We start from the raw sequence: 14,139 nt of genomic DNA, 5'->3' as shown, positions 1-14,139 counted from the left end.
TGTCCTCGCCTGTAAAATGGACTTGATCTAAACCTGCACTGCCTTGCTTCTAACATGATCGCCAGTGCTTACTGGAATGAGAAGGTTCCGCTTTTGTCCGAAAATTTGTCCTTCAGCCCAGAGGTTTGTGGTTGCTGGTAGCTGGCTCAATCTGAAACCTGAGCCTTTTACAAATTGTACCCTGATAAAAGGGCAAAGAGCTAATGAGCTGCAACACCCCCTCCCACTTTGTAATAAAATATTAAAATCTACAGAAAATAGAAACCTGGTTAGCCACCAGGATGCAATGACTAAAATATTCCCAGAAGGAGACAGAGATGTAGAGAAGAAGCTCGGCTGGCCTGCAAACAGGGAATTGACATAAAATCAGTCAGCACATATGTAAAATTGGTTGTCAGAGGAGGTATTGCACTTGGGGACCTGGGAGGAGGTGCTATGGCTTGCTCTTTGCTAAATCACAACAAAGTTAGGTACCACCGGGAAAAGACGTGAAATTGGACCCCTACTGCACCGTGCATAAGGAAAACCATGTGAATTAAAGACTCAAATACAACTTTAACATTTTAATAGAGAACACGATTTTGATGATTTCAAGTGCTTGAGAGCTGTTTGTTTGTTTTTTTGGTCTTGTTTTTTTTGTTTGTTTGTTTTTGTTTTTGTTTTTTTGTTTTTTCAAGACAGAGTTTCTCTGTGTAGCCCTGGCTGTCCTGGAGCTCACTTTGTAGACCAGGCTGACCTCCGACTCAGAAATTTTCCTGCCTCTGCCCCCCAAGTGCTGGGATTAAAGGTGTGCGCCACCACACCCGGCTTGTTTGTTTTTAATGACAGAAAAACTACATTATGATGGGCATGCCTGTAATCCCAGCACTTGGGAGGGTAAAGCAGGAGTTTGAGACCAGCCTATTATACAGTGAGACCCTCTTTAAAAAAAAAAAAAGATGTTAAATGACGTGTGTAGCAACTGGAGAGATGGATCAGTAATTAGAGCACTGGCTGCTCTTTCAGAAGATCTGGGTTTAATTCCCAGCACCCACATGGACTGCGAGTTCACAATTGCTTGAGAGTCTCAGAGGATCTGTCGCCCTCTTCTGGCCATTGTAGGCTACTGCATGTGTATGGTACACTTCATGCCTGTGCAGCAGGCCAACACTCATAGAATAAAATAAAAATGAAAAAAGTTCTTACATAGAAAATAGGGTTGGTAGGATGTCTCAGTGGGTAAAGCCTGGTGACCTGAGGGCCTGTGTTTTATCCCTGGGACTCATATGACAGAAGAAGAGAGCCAACTCCTGCAGTGTCCTTTGGCCTTCACCCATGACTTGACATTCCCCCACTCACATCCATATTTTGACGTACATTTCCACACATGTGCCATGATACATGCGATCTCCTTGCATGCAGAACTAGATATAAAAATGTGCTGGGCAGTTTTATATCAACCTGACACAAGCTGGAGTCATATGAGAGGAGAGAACCTCAGTTAAGAAAATGCCTCCAAGCCAAGCAATGGTGGCCCACACCCTAATCCCAGCACTCAGGAGGTAGAGGCGGCTGGATCTCTGAGTTCAAGGCCAGCCTGGTCTACAGAGTGAGTTCTAGGACATCCAGGGCATCCAGGGCTATGCAGAGAAACCCCATCTTAACCCCCACTCCCAAAAATGCCTCCATAAGATCAGGCTGTAGGGCATTTTCTTCATTCTTTATTGACAGGGGAGAGCCCAGTCCATTGTGGGTGGTGCTACCTCAGGGTTCTTGGTTCTCTAAGAAAGCAGGCTGTGCAAGCCATGTGGAGCAAGCCAGCAAGCCAGTAAGCAGCATCCCTCCATAGCCTCCTCATCAGCTCCTGCCTCCAGATCCCTGCACTGACTTCCTTCAGTGAGGGACTATGATGTGGAAGTGAGAGCCATGTAAACCCTTTCCTCCCCAGTTGCTTTTGGTCATGGTGTTTATCACAGCTATAGGAACCCTATTGGACAAAAAGTATTAATAAATAAATAGTATTTAAAAATAAATAATGTGCCCACGATAAAGTGAAAAATAGCACACTAAGGCAAAAGAAGGGCTGGGGAGACCACTCAGCAGGGGAGACTGCGGTGCAGGTGTGGGAACCAGCGATCACCTCTAAACACTGGTTTAAATATTAGGTGGCCACTGGGCTATAATCCCAGCTCCTGAAGCTGGAAACAGAGAACCCCTTAAGCTAGCTAGCTCAAGTCCAAGTGAAAGACCTGCCTCAGTGTATGAGTGGAGATCCAGCTAGGAAGACATGTACATGAACCAAAAAAACAAACAAACAAACAAACAAACAAAAAACCCTCCATGAGCATGGATGTAAATAAGTAAAGTGGTAGAAACCTCAGCCCCAAACTTGAAGAAAATATTTGTAGCTAAACGACTCATCCCCGGAATGTATAACGCTCAGGTAAACGAAGGCGACACCATCAATAGGACTGGATGGACAAGGGGACAAGAATGGTCTATACATGTGGAAAGTCTGCCGAGGATGTGGGTCATAGATGGAACACGTGCTTTACATACATGAGCCCTTGATTCAGTCCTTCGTGGTGTGGGAGGTGTTGAAAAACTAAAAGTAATTATTCTGAGGGGAGGGGAGTATTCAAGACAGTTTCTCTATGTAGCCCTGACTAGTATTCACTAAGTAGACCAGGTTAGCCTTGAACTCAGAGATCCACCAGCCTCTACCTCCTAAGTGCTGGAATTAAAGGCGTGTGCCACCACAACCTGGCAGAATTAACTATTGAGCAAAAAAAACCAAGAATTTTAAGTCCTGTGAGCTGGAGTCGGACAATGTCAGGTACTGTTTGGGAATTAGAATTTCCGCTCAGCTGAGGGGTTAGGATTTAGCTATGCTGCTGTGCTAGCAAGGAACAGCCACACTAGAAAACTATTTTCTCCAAGGGAAACCGGATGCATACATTTGTGTAGGCATTCTAGTTATAAGTATCTAGTTTAGAATTGTAGAGCAGTGGGCATGAGGGAATAAAGGGAGTGGGAGAAAACCTGCGTCCCACCAGAGTTCCGGTGCTCTGAGTGGCCAGACGTGGTGAACTGCAGTATGCTTTCCAAGCGGCCCAGAGTGGGTGTCTGGCTGTGGGAAGCCATGGTCCCCGGCCCACGGGAGGTGGACAAGAGGCAGTCTGAGGTCTCTGGGTCTCACAGAGGCCAGAGATAACAGGCTTTCAGTCTTGGGCATCCCAGACGCCGCTGGACACCACAGAAGAACTGAGAACAAAGTGGAGGCCCCATGGGCAGCTTGGTCAGCCTCAGGGCAGAAGTGAGCAGAAGGCAGGGGGAGAGGGGACGCTGGGTGGTTCCCACGCAGGCGGGAGTCTTTGGATAGTCCGTGGCTGGAGCGCAGGAAGGCCTTCTGGCGGGAGGTTAGACGCGGTTCTATTGTTCAAACACTTAAGGGCCTTGATGAGCAGAGTCGGTCTATGGTTTTAGAGCTTTATTGTAGAAAGGCAGAGAGAAAGAGAGAAGGTAAAAGAAAGAGGCCGCCATGGCCACGTGGAGAGAGGGGGGAAGGGAAGGCTAGAAGGAGAGCTAGAGATTAGAGTAAGAAAGGTGAGAGCTTAAGAGAGAGAGGAGGTCCCAAGCAGCTCCTTTCATAGTGGGCTGGGTTATCTTGTAGTTGCAGGGTAGCTGTGGAGAGGAGCATGCCTGGCTATTGTCAGGTAACTGTGAGGGTGGGGTTTAGGGATTTGTCTGCCAGACTGATAGTTACAGAATTATGGAGTTGGGGCCTCTGTGGTGTCAGGCACCTGTCTCTGGGAACGTGGCTCTGTCCCTTGTAGAGTTTTCTACTGAGTCTCCGGAGCAAGCCTCACTCAACCAAAGCAGACTGCCTTTCACGGTCCCACATAGAATAATGATTATCCACGCAGACAATTAATACTATTTTTAAAAATAAATCTTAAAAAATAAGCCTAACTAATCCTAAGATGCTGGGACATGCCCATACACTAAGCATTTTAATAGCAAGCATTTTAGTAGCAAGCAGATTGTGGGTTCAAGGTCAGCCTGAGCTACAAAGTGAGACCCCGTCTGCAAACAAGCAATAAAACTGGATGCTGTGGCAGGCACATGCAATCCCAGATCCTCAGGAGGCTGAGGCAGAGGGACTGAGCCCAGGAGTCAAAGCCAGCACTGCCAACATAGCGAGACCTGCCTCAAATCAACAGTCCAACTTCCAAACCTCTGCCCCCTAAGTCATACTTAGTCACTCCGTATCAGTACCACTGGAGGCAGGCTTGTTTCTGTTAGTTGTAAAAGGGTTTCCAGAGAGATAATTCCCATGTAAGGTCTTGGCTGAGAACCACCCCACTGTGATGTACAAAGCGAGACTGCACTGTGAAAGACTGGACATAGCCCAGCTCTCTATGACTAGGAGAAGAGATGAAGAGCGCATTCTTCATATGCAGACTATCACGCACCAGAGATGAATGCTTTGCAGCACAAACGACTCTTACGGGATGCTAAGTACAAAAGGCACTTTTTGTTTGTTTGTTTGGTTGGTTGGTTGGTTTTGGTTTTTTCTTGACAGCGACCCACCCGGAGTCATGAGCGGCAGGGGCGAGCAGAACAATGGCGCTCCCGTTCTGCTTCCCGAAGAGGAAGTGCTCACGGATCAGGGAAATTTTCACAGGTCTAGATCCAGAAGAAGTTCTAGAAGGCATTATACAAGGTCACGATCACGATCTCGCTCGCATAGACGATCCGGAGCAGGTCTTACAGCTGAGATTATGGCAGGCGCCACAGCCACAGCCATTCTCCCATGTCTACTCGAAGGCGTCATGTTGGGAATCGGGCAAATCCTGACCCCAACTGTTGTCTTGGCGTGTTTGGGTTGAGCTTATACAGCACAGAAAGAGACCTAAGAGAAGTGTTCTCTAACTATGGCCCCATTGCTGATGTGTCTATTGTATATGACCAGCAATCTAGACGTTCAAGAGGATTTGCCTTTGTATATTTTGAAAATGTGGATGATGCCAAGGAAGCTAAAGAACATGCCAGTGGAATGGAGCTTGATGGGCGACGAATTAGAGTCGATTTCTCTATAACAAAAAGGCCCCATACCCCAACACCAGGAATTTATATGGGGAGAGCCATTTATGGCAGCTCACACCGCCGAGACTATTATGACAGAGGATACGATCAGGGGTATGATGGCGGGGGCTATTACAGCAGATCACACAGAGGAGGAGGTGGGGGAGGTGGATGGAGAGCAGCTCAAGACAGGGATGAGACTTACAGAAGACGGTCACCTTCTCCTTACTACAGTCGTGGAGGATACAGGTCACATTCTCCATCACGATCCTACTCACCTCGTCGCTACTAAAGCATGAAGTTGAAGACTTTCTGAAACCTGCCATAGAGCTGGGATATTGTTTGTGGACAATATTTTCTATTGTCTCCTGTTTAAAAAGTGAACAGTGCCTAGTGAAGTTAGGGGACTTTTACACCTTTTATGCCGACTACTTTTGGTGGAGTTGAAATGCTGTTTTCATTCTGCATTCGTGTAGTTCGGCGCTTTGTTCAAAGTTAAGTGTTTCCAGAAAAGTATGTTTTGCATGTATTTTTTTTTACAGTCCAAATTTTGACTGCTGGGAAGTTTCTATTGTAAAAAACTTCATTTAGAAGGTTTTCCTACGGAATCCAGGGTATTCTGAAGACGGAAGCCTGTGTGTAAAACGCTGCCAGACGGCAAAGAGCAACAGTAAACAAGTTTGATTTTTACTTTTCTTTCTAAATATCAATGCTTAACCAGAACCATTCTTAAGTTATTAGTAAAAAAAGTAAAAAGTTAAATAAAAATAATTTTCTTTCAGGAGTCCATGAAACTTGCTATATTCAATATACCTGCGATTAAGTGTTAAAAAATACACTGTAACCCTGTGCTGCTAGTATTAGAACAAAAATCTTCCCATACAGCAAGTGCTTAATGCTTACATTAATGTGGATGTGTCGGCCTTTATGTAATCTGTATATATATAGTAGGGAATAAGAGCTACAGATACATGCCTTTAAAGGGCTGTTTCTTAAGGCTGTTACAAGGAGATAATGGTATTTCAACTAATTATCAGCAAGTGACAACACATCCCACCACAGATGGACTCTTGTTCTTCTAGCATTTAGACGATATGAAAATACTGGGTGCTTCAAAGTATGGAAGGAGCGAAGGGATCATCAAACCTTGTCCTGGATGAAGACTGCCTGTTCATTTTTTAAATATGATTTTCAGGTCCTTTGCTTACCAAAGGAGGCCCAATTCACTCAAATGTTTTGAGAACTGTTTAAATAAAGGCAAGAAAAATTTAAAAAAAAGGAAAAAGGCAACCTCTTTTTTTCTACAGATTTATTTATTTATTTTATTTCATATATCTGTGTACACTGTTGCTGTGTTCAGATACAATAGAAGATGGCATTGGATCCCATTGCAGATGGTTGTGAGCCACCATGTGGTTGCTGGGAGTTGAATTCAGGGCCTCTGGAAGAGCAGTCAGTGCTCTTAACCAATGAGCCGTCTCTCCAGCCCAAAAGGTAACTTCTTAAGAAGAAGCCCAACAAGCTCACTGGGGTGTCTAAGATCAACACACAAAAGTCAGTCTGCTTTTATCTGCCAGCAACAGACAATTTTAAAAATAAATTAAGGTAGTAACCTAACATAGTAATATTATACAAAGTAATGAAATATCTGTGGATATTAATACAAGCAAGGAAGTAAAGGACGCGTGCGCTGGAAACTATAAAATGTTACTGAAATGCATAAGAAGACCAAACAGACAGACAGACAGACAGACCCAGAAAGGCGTCTGCACTGATGGAGTAGCAGAAGGAATATTGCTAAAGCACTAGTGCTACCCAAAGCAACAGAAAAACTGTGCAATCCCTGTCACAGCTGTAATGGCCTTCAGTGAAGGGACTGAGCCCAGCCCCAGTGCTTGCGGAATTATAAAGAACTCAAATATCCAGAGCATATTGAAACAGAGGACTCCAGAATCAGGAGCCACAGGATTCACTCTGAAAACTCCAGCAGTCCAATGATGTGGCGCTCACATGACAGAGGATGGAGAGATGATTCAGTGCCCAAGAGCTAGTCCTGCTCTATCTCAGGCCTGGAGCTCTCGGCACACACATCAGGCAGCTCACACTCATCCATGACTCCGACTCCAGGGGGATCCAATGACCTCTCTGACCTTCTAATGCACTGACACTCACGTATGGACCCATACCCACCCCAACATGAAAACACAGAATTAATAAACTAAAAAATCTTAAAGACACATAGAGAGAGAGCCAGTGAACAATGGAAGAGAATTGAGGAACCGAGAGTCTAGATAGAAATCATCCATACATCCACAGAGTTGATTTCCTGTTCTACTTTTTAGGATTTCTTTTTATTTTATGTATATCTGTGTACATGCAGTACCAACAGAGGCCAGAAGAGGGCAATGGGTCCCCTGGAACTAGAGTTACAAATATAATTGGCCAAGGGTGTGCTGGGAATTGAACCTGGGTCCTTTAGAAGAATGTCTAGCATTTTTATCCTATGAGCCATCTCTCAGGTTTCACAGAACTGATTTGAACAGATGGCAAGATCATTCAGTGGAAAATGGAACTATTTCATCAGCAACCTATAGAATGATAAAGTCATAGGCAATGTCACAGGCAAAATGAGTGCAAAATGGTTCCTCAGCAGAAACATACGACAGTATAGTCCCTCTGAAGACAGTTACTCAAACACTCTGTGACAGTTCCTTAAAAGCTGGAACATGGTACATGTTAGTGAAGGTGTGGGGAAACTTGAATCCTTGTCCATGGCTGGCAAGTTCTCAAGAAGTCAAACACAGGCTGGGGAGATGGCTCAGTGGGTAATGCGGTTGCTAAGGCAGCAGGAGGACCCAAGTTCAGGCCCAAGTACTCACATAAAAACCGGCAACGGATGGGTTTCTGTAACCCTAGCCAGTCTACAAAAATACCAAGTTCGCTGGAGTGAGTGGGGCCAAATGAGCAGGGCTGGAGTGAGCAGAGGTCCTGAGTTCAATTCCCAGCAGCCACATGATGGGTCACAACCATCTGTATAGCTACAGTGTGCTCATATATGTAAAATAAATAAATAAATCTTTTTTAAAAATTACAGAATTCACAGTTCAATGAGAGACCTTGCCTCAAAAACAAAGGTGAAGAAGCAACGGAGGCATCCTGAGGGCTGGAATGAGAATGGCGCCCAGAGGCTCACATGTCTGAACACTTGGTTCCCACTTGCTGGAACTGTTGGAGAAGGATTAGGAGGTGGAAGACGTGAGTCACTGGGGGCAGGATTTGAGGTTTTCAAAGCCTCATGCAAGCCCCACTGAAATCTCTGCCTCCAACTTGCCATCGAGACGAGACCTGTGCTGCTGCTCTAGCCAACGATGGTCATGCTTTGCTCCAGCATCATGGACTGGAACACTCTGGATCCTTATCTCACTTAAACAAACTCTTTTATGGGTTACTTTGGTCATGGTAGTGCCTTATTACAGCAATCAAGAGTAACTAAGACAGAAGCTGGTAGCAGGGAGCAGCCTCTTGCTATGAAGGGCCTGCCTGTGCTATTCTGGGGAAGAATATAGAAGTCTTTGAAACGTTGGACTAGGAAAATGGTTGAACACTGTAAATGGGGATTAATGGGGAATCCTAGTAGGAGCTTGGGAGGCAGTAGTACTGAGAGCAGTGGAGACTATGGTGGCCCATGTCAGAGGGGACAATATTAGCACCTGGGCTAGAGACCATTCTTGTGATATTTTGGCAGCCTGTAGCTATTTTTCTGCTCTTGTTCCAAGAATTTGCCTGAGGCTAAATTGAAAAACAATGGACTAAATTTGTTGGCAGAGGAGATTTCAAGACAGACTAACATTGACTCTGTCATGTGAGTTAGTAGTGATCACTCTACAATGAAAATGAGCAAACAAGGCAAAATGCACAGCTTAAAGAGAGAAAGGGCACCAGGGTAACTTAATGTTGGAGCCAAGGCTGGTGCTGAAAGAGGAAAAGAGATTAAGGAGAGACCTGTCTGAAATGGAATGAAGGGAGGGGGTCCCCGGGCAAGACCCCACAAGTTAAGCTTCACAACTGTGAGAGGAGAAGGCCTAGGAATTTTCTGCTCTTAAAAAAAGCCACAAATGAAAGCTGATGCTAGTGTGACTGAAGGGGGGGGGGCAGGTTCCATCCCAAGGGCACAGTCAAGCTAGGCAGTGCTGTCCATGTGTGTCTGGTTTCAGTGTCACGAAGGAAATAAAAGTGAAGAGCTTGTGGAATCTTCCTCCATGCTTAAAGAGAGCTGTTGAGGCCAGGCAATGTGTGGCAGGGAAGTCCCTGCCTTGAAGACCCTGAGAGGCCATTCCATGATGCTGTGAAGGTAAAAACTGGGCTGCACTGGAGACCCCATGATGTAGGAGGTGACTGAGCTGTGGGTACCTGCAAGGAGAGCCATAGACAGGGAGTGGAACCAGCCTGGGGTTGGCAGGAGGTTGGGTGGGGAGATGTTGCAGGCAGCAAAGCTAGAAGGGCAGAACCACAGAATTTGAAATTTTCCCTGCTAGATTTTGGTCTCCCTTGGTACAATATTTCCTCTCTGTGCTCCCTTTCCTGCCGTTCAGAATGGTTTGATATTTTCTGCCATTGAATGTTAGAAATATGTGAATTTGTAAGGACAAATTAGGGGGTAAAACTAAGAGATTGCTTTCAGTCTCAGAAGAGACTTTGAACTCTTGACTTTAAAGTATCGAGACCAAAAGGCTATGGGAACTTCTGGACTTGGACTGAGTAATTTTGCATTATGATATGGCCACGAGCCTATGGGGTCAAGGTGCTTTGGATGAGAATGGCCCCATAGGTTCATATATTTAAATGCTTGTTTCCCAATTGGTGGAATTGTTTAGGAAGGATTAAGAGGTGTGGTCTTGTTGAAGGCAAGGACTGGGAGCAAGGCAGACCATCCATTCCCAGCAATGGACAGACGGGATGCTCAACACCTTCAGTGCCTTTGAAGGAGACAGGTCTGCAGCTCAAGCTTGCTTGACTTCTGGGACAGGATGGGGAGCCAGAAGGGACAGGACAGCTATTTCCCCATCACGTGCTTCCAAGCAAGCCACTTGTCCTTTGGCCAGCTTGTATGGATCTTGGATGAAAAGATTTGGGCCTTTTCACCCCACATGCTCTGATTCCAACCCGCTTGTTTCTGGTTATACCAGGCTTCCTGACCCTGGCCTGGAAACGGAGGGGACCCCAGTTTCTATCTTTTCTTAAGTCTTAAAGCCCTAGGAGGATCCAGACTGAGGCAAGAGATAGATATGTCCCCCAGTGGCAGATGAGGGGACTGGTATCAGTAATGAGGAACACAGTAAAGTCAGTGAGGTGAGCCCCCCTCTCCAAAACTCCACCTAACAGTGAAACTTCATTTAACTGTGAAATGAGTTCCTCCAGCAGGTAAGGCCCAGCAAATGACATCAGGGTAGGTGAGGCATGCCATGGACTGTGGTGCTGGCCGGAAGTGCAGACTACATGCAGGTTATACGCTCTAACAATCGGGAGAGCCATGCTGCACACTACCACCAGGGGGCATCCTAGCCCCAGGGGAAAGGTTGCTACCTTGGAACTCCCGGTTTGGTGGGTTATTTTGTACAGAAAGAGCCTTAAGGGAAGAAACGCCCAGGTCACTCAAATCCCAGGCCTAGGGGCCTGAGATTCCATTTGATAACAAGAGACATTCTGGTTCTAGAGTTGGTAGGAATTTTAAACATTAGGGATGGCATGCATAGAATTCTGAAGTCTCTCCACCTTGCAGACATGAAACCCAAACCAACACAGGAGAATTGTTGATGGTCCCTGGGGTGCCATCATAGCTCCCTCTACCCACCTGGATGCCCAGAGAGGGTCACTGGGTCAGTCATCCAGGGTCACACAGGCCAGATGAAGAGTGGCAGCAGGCAACTGTCACACAGTGTGAGGAGGAAGGGACAGACTGGCCCTTCCTTTGTCCATCCACCTGAGGTCCAGACACTGAGCACACAGCTATGGCTCTGGCCCACAACGGCTCCTGCCCTTGAGAACAGAGAGTAACCCTAATCACATACCCTGCCATCCCATTCCAGACCACAGCTGAGCGCCACACGGAGAACAAAACAGAATGAGGTAGGCATGGGGGTCGGGGCAACTTCAGTCTGTAGTCAGGCACAGGAAAGCCACTCCCAGATGATTTGTGGGTGGTGCCTACAGAAAGTCTGGGGCAGGAAACAGGAAGTGAGAGCAGACAGAAGCTGCTGCGTTTGCTAGGTTCTAGGTATCTTTTCCATAAACTAGTTTACTTAACCCCAGTGGTGAGGTAGTGAGGTTCTCACTCCCATTTCTCAATAGGAACCTGAGGACTGTGACAACTAACTTTGTTAAGTAACAGAACCAGGTGGTCTGGTTCCAGAGTTGGCGGGCCACCTTTCTGTTTCCCAAGTCCATGGTGGGGAGTGAACAGACCTGGTGCTGAGAACTGGCCTCCATCTTGGATGCAGGGTAAGAGCAGACGTGTTAACACACATTCACTTGGGAAGTCCCCAGCCTCTTGCCGACTAGTCCCAGACTGAAGTAAGGCTTTCAGGGACCCTTCCAGTCCTCTAGTCTCCTCTGAGGCAGTCCAGAGGCCCCAGATCCCTGCCCCCAGCCTCTCCCTTGGCAGCTAACTGGGCCACCTCATTCTAAAGGGATTTGACTCTCTGAGACAACCGGAGACTGGTGAGAAAGGACTTAGGGATTAGACAGTGATACCCGGGAAGGGACTTAATCAGAGGGCTTCAGGTGTGGGAAGTGGGTCTGGGAGAGGATTGGTATCTCTTGACAAAGCCAGGGTGGACTGGGGAACGGAGGAGGAAGTGGCAACCCAGGGGAGAGAGGGATGGACTTAGTTCTCATTTTCTCATTGTCTTCAAATAACCCATGACAACAACAACAACAATAATAATAACAACGACGTCCCGCCCTCCCTGTGCATTCACCACTTTCCCACAGTGGCCCCAGGGGAAAAGGCAAGGATTAGTTTGCATGCTAGGCTACTAGCACTTGGAGAAGAGAGGTAACCTGAGGCCCTTGCAGCCCCACAAGGCAGGGCTAAGAGGAGAGGACCTTCCTCTGGGGCTGCCCTTTGAGTTCAAGGGCTTTCCAGAAAGTTCCTATGGCCCTGGGGTTGTGGAAGTAGAGTGTTCCACAAATATTTGTTGAAGGGTTTAAAAGAGCGGGCTGTGTTTCTGTCTCACACCCCTGTGACAATCTTTGTACCACTTTGTCTGCTATGGGCATCAGGAGATCTGAGGTCAGGGCACCAGGGGAGGGACTTTGACTCTGAGGCCACTGTTCTCCATTGGGTGAGGAGGCCCCGGAGGCACAAGCAAGTGACCACGGAGGGAACACGGTGCCCCCGTTCTTGCTGTCACACCCATGCATGCTGGTGCTGAATAGCCCCCATAACACTTTAGTTCTGAGGTACAGAACAAGGCTGACACTTCCAGTCCAGAGCTCTTCCTGTGCCCAGTGCTGCTCCCTAGAAGAATTTAAATCCCAATGCCCTAATTCCTAAAATTAAAGCTCCTGAGTTCTTCTCTTAGTTGTCCATACCTCCTCTGCCTCAGTCCCCAGCAAGGTGCACTCAGAACCACACACATTATGCCTCCAAAGCTTACGTCCAGGCAGGCAGCCTTACCCTGGCGGTCAGGTCCTTCCTGTCAGTCCAGGTGACAGTCACAACAGGGAAGAGTCCTCCTGGTGAAGGACAAGAGAGGGCTTCTGGTTGGCAGAGGTCACATTCCAATGGGCAGATAGGGCAGATGGTGCTGGCAACAGCTTTGGGTCAGGGCTTTGAGGGCCAAGCAAGAGCTGGCTGAAAGAAGTAAGAGTAGTCAACAGGGGCGGAGGGGAGACATGTGCTTAGGGAACAGCAGGGAACATCTCTGACCAATAAGGAAGTGTATGGAAATGGGGATTTTTTTTGGCAGTTCAGGTTGCAAAGAATGCTGGGAAGAGATGGAGTAGCCTTGAAGCCAGACAGTGGGATGGGGTGACTTCTGAAGGGTCAGCAAGTGATGGCTCTTGAGCAGAGGGAAGTAGTATACCTTGCAGGGAGGGAGATGTGCAGAGCAGGGGGAGGGAAATGGAGGAAAGGTAAGGTAGGAAGGAGAGGGCCTCAGTAGCCAGCTCCGAGGAGTCTCCAGACTGTTTATCTAGGATTTATATTATCAGATTAACTGTTGGCCTCCCCACGGGCTGAACATGGCAAATCTCAGCGGAAGCTGGAAGGGGCGAGTTGTTTGCTCAGTCTTTTTCTTGGTTATCCACTGCTTCTGGGCTTGGGGAGAGACTTTAGGGACTGAGTCCCTTGGAATAAACATGCCCCTTGTCACTTTTTGAGTGGACCTTGTAGGCAGGTTCGTCTTGACTGCAGGTGCTCTTCTGTAACACCCCTCACCTCAGCTTCCTCCATACACCATGTGACTTGCCCATTAGAGGACTGACCAGCCCTTCTAAGAGAAGCCTTCTGCACGGGGGTTTAAATTGCTGGGGGCTGCAGAAGGGGCTGTTCTACTTTCTTTAGTAGGCTCTACACTGGCCCTGGGAGGCTGTAAGGCTCTTGAAGGCCTCACATCCAGCGAGGAAGGCAGCTCTGCCCTGTACCAAGCCAGAAGCCAAGTGACCAGGGACACCTGCACTGCCTAGAAACTCTGCTGAGGTCAGCCTCTGGGCCTGCCAGCCACATGCTACCCCTCCGCCCACCCTTCATCAGATCAGGAAGCCACACTAGGGGCACAGCAGGGTCCTTTCCTATGCCAAGAACAGGCCTATTGCCACCTGCCTTGTTTCTGGGTGAGGAGAGACAGGTGGGAGACCTGGATTTGAGGCAGCTGAGGTTTACCTCTGCATTAATGCCAGCATGAAGGAGGGGTCCAACTGATACTTTCCCATCGCCCAGTACCCTACATCTGTCATGCTATTGCTGACTTTGGGCAAGCCATGGCCTCCTTGAGCCTATTCCCCACCCTGGCCCCCATCCCTGCCGCTGTGCTGTTAGGCGAGGCCACATGAGCTTTGTGAGATGGGGCT

At 47.4% G+C, this 14,139-nt stretch overlaps 1 long non-coding RNA gene and 1 pseudogene across 1 annotated transcript in view; one reads left to right on the top strand and one right to left on the bottom strand.

Moving 5' to 3' along the window:
• Window positions 4,559–6,336, top strand: Gm11957 (predicted gene 11957; annotated as a pseudogene).
• Gm51934 overlaps window positions 8,158–14,139 on the bottom strand; it is an 8,225-nt gene continuing 2,243 nt past the window's right edge. Inside the window, exons 2-3 of the long non-coding RNA XR_003949841.1 lie at window positions 12,746–12,804; window positions 8,158–11,103 (exon numbers count right to left, since the gene is read on the bottom strand). This is a non-coding gene — a long non-coding RNA (predicted gene, 51934). The remainder of the gene's footprint in view (window positions 11,104–12,745; window positions 12,805–14,139) is intronic.

Source organism: Mus musculus, chromosome 11, assembly GCF_000001635.26.
Source record: "Mus musculus strain C57BL/6J chromosome 11, GRCm38.p6 C57BL/6J".
Taxonomy (NCBI): domain Eukaryota; kingdom Metazoa; phylum Chordata; class Mammalia; order Rodentia; family Muridae; genus Mus; species Mus musculus.
This window is presented reverse-complemented; position numbering and strand designations above follow the sequence as displayed.